At 53.5% G+C, this 8538-nt stretch overlaps 1 pseudogene across 1 annotated transcript; it reads left to right on the top strand.

Annotated features, from left to right (window-relative positions):
• The first annotated feature begins 7167 nt into the window (after nucleotides 1-7167).
• On the top strand, nucleotides 7168-8287 carry LOC309532903 (guanine nucleotide-binding protein G(I)/G(S)/G(O) subunit gamma-5 pseudogene; annotated as a pseudogene). Its single transcript has one exon. The product of its transcript is annotated as a guanine nucleotide-binding protein G(I)/G(S)/G(O) subunit gamma-5 pseudogene (transcript).
• Nucleotides 8288-8538: the final 251 nt, after the last annotated feature.

Below are 8538 nucleotides of genomic sequence, written 5' to 3'. Positions count from 1 at the left end.
TCAGGCACAGTGGAAGAACAGGATCCACTAATGAGGCCTGTGGGTGACAAGGGATCTTCAGATCAGGGACACGGGGGAGGGGGCCTCCCCAGGGTGCCAGCAGAACCTGTGGCCCTGGCGTCCCAGGCAGGGGTGCCAAGTATAGGGGGCAGAAGGCGCTTCAGGCCCCTCAATATTGGTGTGCAGGGGGCTGAGGACCCCCCAATATTGAAAGGGCTGCCATCCCCTGCTGTCACCAGGTGAGTGCCCAGGAGACAGGTGAGGGTGGGATGAGTGGAGAGCCCTGGGCATCTCTGGGAAGATGGCCAGACTGTCCTCCTGGAAGGTGCTCTGGAGATCTCTATCAGGGATGCGCAGAGTGAAGATGCTTCGCCCTGAGCATCGTTTTCCAAAAGGTAAGGCAGCTGGGGGGGTGGCCAGCAGGGCGAGTTGGCATTGTGTGTGTGACGTCATGCACGGGCGATGGCCCCTCCCCCAATGTTGGGCACAACTTGGCGTTTGTGGGGCAACAACCACTGAGGGAATTGGGTCTGTTTAGCCTGGAACAGAGAAGAGTGATAGGACTGTCTCATGGAGGAGGGAGCAGGCTTGTTTTCTCCTGCTCCAGAGGGTAGGACTCGAACCCATGGCTTCAAGTTCCAAGAAAGGAGATTCCGACTCAACATCAGGAAGAACTTTCTGGCGCTAAGAGCTGTTCTACAGTGGAAGGGACTTCCTCGGGAGGTGAGGGACTCTCCTTCCCTGGAGCCTTTTAAGCAGAGGTTGGGTGGTCCTCTGTCATGTGTGGTCTAGCTGAGATTCCTGCACTGAGGGGGTTGGACTGGATGACCCCCGGGGCCCCTCCAAGTCCCACCCCTACAGTTCTATGATTCTGGGAAGGACGTAGCAGGCTCTCCTCGCCCCCCCCCCCGCCACAGGGTCTCTCTGCTGCGCTGGGCTGCTTGGGGGGCCTCATCTCCCCACTGCGCCTCATCCACTGGATGTTCTCCCCCCATTGTGCAGCCCCCCACCAACCCCATCCTTGCTGGTCTCCCTGCAGGTCCAGCCCCTTTTGGCAGCCTCTGCTCCAGCTTCTCTCAACTCTTCCAGAGATTTCCTGAGCGTTTTTTTCCACAGCCAGATGCCTTTTCCTGGCAGGAAGTGCTGCCTTGTGCTCAAAACAGGAAGACCCACTTAAACGGCTGGAGATTAAGCCATGGAGCAGCCCCCCCCCCGCCAAAAAAATCACAGGATGGAGCCCCCAGCCCCCTCCCAGCCTTCTTCACCATGTGGCGTTCTGTGTTTCAGAAGTATGAGCTGTCAGGACGCAGGGGGCAGGATCCAAGACCAGTTATTTATTTATTTATTTGCATTTATATCCATTTCCTCTGCGCGCCCCCCTCCAAGGCACTCAAGGTGGAGAACAGACTTCGCCCCCTCCACATTTAATCTGCGCAGCAGCCCTGTGAGGAAGGTTAGGCTGAGAGGCAATGACTCTCCCCCCCCCAAGGTCACACACCCGGTGAGCCTTGTGGCCAAGTGGGGATTTGAACCCGAGTCTCCCACGCGGGTGGCGCTGTGGGTAAAAGCCTCAGCGCCTAGGGCTTGCCGATCGAAAGGTCGACGGTTCGAATCCCCGCGGCGGGGTGCGCTCCTGTTGCTCGGTCCCAGCGCCTGCCAACCTAGCAGTTCGAAAGCACCCCTAAGTGCAAGTAGATAAATAGGTACCACTTTATAGCGGGAAGGTAAACGGCGTTTCTGTGTGCTGCGCTGGTGCTGGCTCGCCAGAGCAGCGATGTCACGCTGGCCACGTGACCCGGAAGTGTCCCCGGACAGCGCTGGCCCCCGGCCTCTTAAGTGAGATAGGCGCACAACCCCAGAGTCTGGCAAGACTGGCCCGTTCGGGCAGGGGTACCTTTACCTTTACCTCCCAGCTCCTAGTCTTGCACTCTAACCACTATGCCCTGCTGCCTCTTCTTGGAGCCTGCGCTTTAGGAATGTGCAACGTGCGTCACAGAAGCAACAACAACAGCCCTCTGTGGGTGGCAGTCAGCCACATTTTGCTCAGAGTAGACCTACTGAAATGTATGGCCCTCGCTTAGTCATGCTCAGATGCAGACAGGTAAGTGGAGAGGAGCGTCATAAGAAACAAGAGAGCAAGAGGTGAGGCACACCTGTCTTGCAAGAAACATAAACCTGTGACTGAAACCACTGGAGGCACAAGGAGGACCGAGAATAAAAGGCTCTATATTACATCAAAAAAATGTTACCTGCCCCAAATTTCTGGAGAGGCTTGTGCAAGAGTCGAATGTCAATTTCCTTTGTGTGTGTGTGTATTCAATAACCGACTGGCTGCTCCAGTCCTTGCTCTGCCCTATTTAAGCAGCCAGGGCTGTGCTGCTGCTGCTGCTGCTGCTGCTTCTGGGAGGGCAGGGAGCCTGGTTACATAAGCCTGGCTGTTTTCGCTCCAGTTTCCCGCTGTGATCCCTGCAGGAAGGCCAGGCGCTCATCTCTGGCTCCACAGGGAGCAGAGGAGAGGGAGGCAGAGGCCTGGGCAGAACAGGGAGCAGGACACCAGCACAGCGCCTGCGCCTGCACCTGCCCAGGGGTCTGGGTCCTGGTGGTCTTGAAAAGCGACTCTCCAGGGAAGAAATGTAGGGCTTTAATTTAGGGTAAAAGCGACGGAGAGGAGCTTGTGAAATGACATGCAGTGTGGAAAAAGTAGGAGGAGAAAAAATATTTCTCCCTCTCTTGTAATACCAGAACTCAGGACCATCCAGTGAAGGCGAATGGTGGGAGATTCAGTCAGAGAAAAGAGAAAGTTTCTTCACACGGGCTGCAGTTAAACTATGGAACTCCCTTCTCCTGGATGGCTTGAAAAGAGGAGCAGATCAATTCATGGAGGAGGAGGAGGGGAGAGGGCTCTGGATGGCTCTGTTTGGCCCCTAGCCAGGATCACCCAGTTGGAGGCAGTGATGCCTCTGGAAACTATTTTCTGGAACCCACATGAGGGGAGGGTCTCTTGCGCTTGGAAGCCCCTCATGGGCATCTTGTTGGCCACTGTGAGAACAGGACTCTGGACACGATGGCCCCCCCTTGGGCTGACCCAGCAAGCTCGCCCCCTCTCCCTGTCGGTTCTGCAGCAGTGGGGCTGGGGGCCCCCGGCAGGTTGCAACCCCTTTCCTCCCACTTGGGCTGTGGATGCACCCAGCACCTCCTTGCCCCTCTGGACTGGCGAGCCCTGTGGGCCAGGAGCCTGGATTTCCAGCACCCAGTCCTGCCCCATAGGACTATAGCCCTTTGCGGCCCCAGGAAAGGACCCCAGACCTTGCCCTGGTCCAGAAGGAGGGGGCTTTGCTCCCTGCCTTCTCCACCCTTGGCCAGAGCCTCCCCAGGATCAAAAACTGGGTGCTGGATACCTGAGAACAGGAATGACCCCCAGCCCACCAGGGACAAGCTGTGTGGGGAGGGGGAGGCTGTTTCCCCAGGGCTGAATGCACCCCTTTGCCTCACCCCACCTGATCCTGGCTCCTCTCCAAAGGAACTCCAAGTTTAATCTCTTCCTCCAGATGACAGTTTCATAATAAAGAGAACGCAGAGAGTCCTGATCTGAAAGCACAACAAAGGATCTCTGGTTCTGGCTGAGGGCTTTGCTGACTCAGAGGGGGAGATAGATGGTCAACAAGGAAGTGGCAGGTGGCTGCTCTGCCGTTGATCTGGGACGTATTGTTCTCTCAAACACTCTGCCCAGGTGTGAGTCGCCCAGGTGGCTGCTGTTCAGGTGAGCTGCTGTTCAGCTGTTAAGCCAGAGGTGGAAGAGCCCAGCAAGGGAAGGAAGGAAGGAGGAGAAAACACAAAATGGTTTGAGCTGGACCCCTTGGGCTTGTTGCAGTGGGAGGGGGTGGAATGAAAGAAATGACCCCTCCCCTATTTAGCACACACAGCAAGGGGAATGATGTGTGGGTGGCCAGTATAAGTCCCACACTAAGCACTGCTGTTGCATCAGGGATGCTTCATGTTCCAAACAGCCCCCTGGGGAGGCTGCCTTTGGGTTTCTGCCTTGGGCTGTCCCGCCTTCTCCTTGTAACTCCTTCCGCCCTCCCCCCCCCCCCCCCCGGGCTCTGGGCCTTGCTGAATGGCGCCCAGGAGGCCACCAGGCCTGTTTGTCATGATCCTCTGCAGTCTGGAAGCCCTGGGGATGCCTGATGTCCCCCCCCCCCCAGGCCCCCAGTGGCAACCGCCAGGAAGCCTCATCACAGCAGATGTTGGGATGATGAATAAAGCAAGCAGAAAGCCAGTCTGCCTGGCCATTCCAGAGAGGCTGGAGCAAAAAACACCCCCAGGAAACTTTGCATTCCTTTGCTCCCCTTGACAGGAGCCCTTTCAGGGATGCCAACCTGGAAACGCTGGCAGCTGGCAAGCCTGTCAGTCACAGAGGACATTGCCATGCGCTGGCTCTTGTCTGCATGGTGAGGCCTCTCTCTTGTCTGCTTCATTGTAATCCCAATGGAAGGATCCCAGAGGCGGAAGATCAAAGGCATTTGTATCTGAACAGCTTTTGCTCTTCCTGTTGGGCAAACAGACGGGGCAGGTGGGGGGGGGGCTTTTCCTGGAGCATCTCCCACCTGCGCCTGCCATTCCTGGGGGGCCTTGGTTCTGATCCCTGTCGAGGTCTTTTGTCTCCCAGTGGTCCTGGTGGATCACGGCTTCCTCCCCTGTTGTGCTCCTGCAAGGAGGGCGCTGTGAAGCTGCGCCCCATCAGTCCAGGGCGATGCTGTCTCCCTCCTTCCCCAACCTCTCAAAGGCTTCCACGCCCCTTGGATAGACGGGAAGGAGCTCCTGGCTGGCAGCAGTGGCTCTCCAGGATTTCAGGAAGGGGGTCCCAAGCAGGGACCTTTGGCCCAAAAAACAGGCTCTCTGCCCCACTCAGCTGCTTTGGCCTTCCCAGAGAGGAACTGATCACCTTAAAGTCCATTTCCTGAATCCCCACCCTGGGCCCCGGCCCCTGCTCAGTGTTTCAGGGTCTCCACACCCTGAGTCTTTGAGTCGCCTGAGGATGCATCTCCCAGGAAGGGAGCCTGAGAGCAAAACAGCCACCAGTGACCCAAACGTAGTTGAAGAACAAAAAAGAGGAGAGATTTGCTGACTTCCACTGTTAACTACAGATCGCTATAACGACTCATTTTAAATACCCCTCTTATATATAGGCTATAGAAGCTGTGATATATTGCTAGTAGCAATGTTCTTAACTTTCAACAAAATAATAATAATAATAATAATAATAATAATAATAATAATAATATCTATTGCTCCCTCACTTGCCACATGAAAGCATTTGAGCTCATGTTCACATCTTTGTGAACATCAATGTGCACAGAACAATTTATTAAACTGTTTAACATGTACATATGGACTCTCCTTAAGGGCAGAGGGATGTTAACTCTTGCCCTCCCAGACTCCTTCTCCAAGATCTTGTAGCTGAGCCAGCATCCTTTTAGTTCAGCCACAGAGAAGGCATTTATACAGGATGTAGCTAGTTCAAGACGCTGCCCTGTTGTGATTCTCTGCTGCAGACTAGCTTAGCCGGGTGCCAAAGATCTGTGTCTAATGCACTAGAAAAAAAATTATTGAGTTATTGTAAAAAAAAACCCAAACAAACAAAACTCAGACATTTTGCCAAATTTTAAAAATCCACCTAGACAGAAATTTTAATCCTGAAAAAGAGGGTGTGTCCTCAAAAAAGAGGGAATATGGCAACCCTACAAAACGGGGACCTCTCAGCTTGCATCCACTTCATTGGACTGGGAAAACTCCTTCCCACCAGATACCTGTGTTGCAGCCACTGTGGTCAGTTCCCCCCCAGGACAAGGAGCAGCCGCTATGGAAGGGGGAAACTGGAGCGGGAAGCTGGCATGTGAGGAAAGCCGCCAGCCACTGCTCTTAATACTTTTCAAAACACAGAGTCCCACGCCTCCCCGGAGAGCTGCTGCCAGTCAGTGCAGGCAAGAGGGCAGGCAGTGGAGAGACGGTCTGACTCAGGTGCCCAGTTGCCCCCTGGCTCCCTCTGCTTTGGAGACCAGGCCCTCCTCCTTTGGCTCTGGGGCATTTTGGGCGCCTGGAAATGAGAGCCGCCTTTTGCTTGCTGCTGCTGCTGCTGCTGACACATTTATCTCTGGACTTCCCAGTCTCCAGACTCGGCTGGAGTTCTCACACCATTTAATCCTCGCCTTTTGCCCAACTTCCTCTTGTGCAATCACAAAGCAAAGGAGGCTTCTGGAACACAAAGACACACAGAGACAGGCTGTGTGGCTGTAGATAAATGGAGCCACTCCAAACACTCACTGAAAGTCTCACAACTGGGCTTGTGCCTGCAAGGGCGCATCAGAGCTCAGCAGCAGGCTCTCCCCCTGGGCACCCCCTCTTGGACCTCTGAGGGTGGAGGGATTGCCAGGAGGTCCCCCTGCCAGTCTTGCACCCAAGGGGGCCTGTAGGGAAGAAGGCAGCCATAGGGTGTTTGGGACCTGAGTCATTCTGGGGCAGGGGCTGTGCATGGACCTCAGTTTCTGATGCTTTTACGCAACTGCATTTGGCTTCGTTGTCCATTACCTTCTTAAAGCTGTGTGGCAGTTAGTATTTATCACTTATTATCAATTAAGAGTCTGTAATGCTGCAGAAAAACAAAGTCCCCTCTGGTGGCCGTGGATTCTTCCCGGTCCAGAGAGGAGCCTTCTTCAGAAAGCTTCCTGGTGGGGCTGATAATGAGTCGCCTCTTTCCCCCCCCCTCTTTACCCCCTCCCCAGCAAAAAAGCTGGCTTCAAAAATTAGTGGGAAAGCTGCTGGTTCCTGTCCTCTAAAAATTGAATTTCGATCTGGGTTTCTCCAGCCCAGGCAGGGGGCCAAACACAACGAGGTCAGGAAGCCCCAATGAATTAATTTCTCTGCACGGGAGAGCAGCAGCAGCAGCCCCATGGCAGAGGTGCGACTGGCATGGGGGGCAGGAGGGGCAGTTTGCACCCATGCCCAGGACAGGGGAGGGTGGGTGTGCTTGGAGCACTGCCTGTCTGGCTGCTGTGAACTCATTTGAGCACTTCAGGAGACTTTAAGTCCTGGAAAGGGGACCCTCGCTGAGCCGCCTGTCAATATTATTGGTTGCAGCTCCCCGTTCCCAATTACACTTTATATTTGGAAATGAGCTGAGAGGACGGTTCAGCACGACTTGATCTTCCCAGTCCTCGCCCCGTCAGAAACTAGGTTCAACGGTTGGGAGAGTTGCAAGGCGCCTCTTTGGTTTGGCTGTCCCATAAAGCAAGCAGGATCCTGGAGCGAGGGAACCATGTCCGGCTCCTCCAACATGGCGGCCATGAAGAAGGTGGTGCAGCAGCTGCGCCTGGAGGCCAGAGTGAGACGCATGAAGGCTTCACAAGCTGCAGCTGACTTGAAGCAGTTTTGCCTGCAGAACACGCATCACGATCCCCTGCGAACAGGAGTTTCTTCAAGTACAAATCCATTGAGGCCACAGAACGTCTGTTCATTTCTCTAACTTTGTGACCTACAATCTGTTGTGGGTCTGGTGAATATGGAAGTGAAGGAGAGGGACCTGGAATCTGTACAGAAACTTTGTGCTAAATGTGCCAACTTAGAACTAGTACTACCGCTGCTGTGGTCAAACGTCTTGCAATGTACCTCTCTAAACTTGTATGCTAGTTGCAAGAACTTCTGTTATTATGATGGAATCAATTTTATATTCAAGCAATAAAACATTGATGAAAGAAAGAAAGAAAGAAAGAAAGAAAGAAAGAAAGAAAGAGAGAGAGAGAGAGAGAGAGAAATTAGGTTCAAGCAAGAGGAACACAGGAAGCCGCCCCAGGAAGCTGGTATGTCTTGCTCAGTATTCTCCTCACAGGCTGCCAGCAGCGACCAGCCAGCTCCTGAGGGCTTCTAGCCAGGATGGCCATGAAGCAAAGATCACCCGTGTCGTAGCAATGATTCTCCAACATCACCTTCGTTGGACTGGTCTTGTTGTTTGGATGCCTGATTATCATCTTCCAAAGCAGCTACTCTATTCCCAACTCAAGATTGGAAAGCAAAATACCGGTGGAAAGCAAAAGAGCTTTAAAGACTCTCTCAAGGCAAATCTAAAAAAATGAAGTATAAACACTGACAATTGGGAAACACTGACATGCAAGCGCTCCAGTTGGAGAACAGCCTTTACCAAATGTGTCATGGGCATTGAAGACGCTCGAACTCAGGACACAAGGGAGAAACGTGCTAAGAGGAAGGCACACTTGGCAAATCCACACCAGGATCAATTCCCGCCCAGAAACCAATGTCCACACTTTGGAAGGTCGTGTGGATCCAGAATTGGCCTCCACAGTCACTTACGGACTCATGGTTAAAACTGTGTTTATGGGAGACAATCTTACTCGGCTACGAGGGATCGCAGAAGAAGAAGAAGAAGAAGAAGAAGAAGAAGAAGAAGAAGAAGAAGAAGAAGAAGAAGAAGAAGAAGAAGAAGAAGCTCTTCTTTCACAGTTGGAGGCAGAGATGCTTCTGAGTCCC

This window comes from Podarcis vaucheri (genome assembly GCF_965113315.1).
Source record: "Podarcis vaucheri genome assembly, chromosome: 5".
NCBI classification, from domain to species: Eukaryota; Metazoa; Chordata; class Lepidosauria; order Squamata; family Lacertidae; genus Podarcis; species Podarcis vaucheri.
Note: the sequence above shows the minus strand (reverse complement) of the source record. Positions and strands in the feature narration are given on the sequence as shown.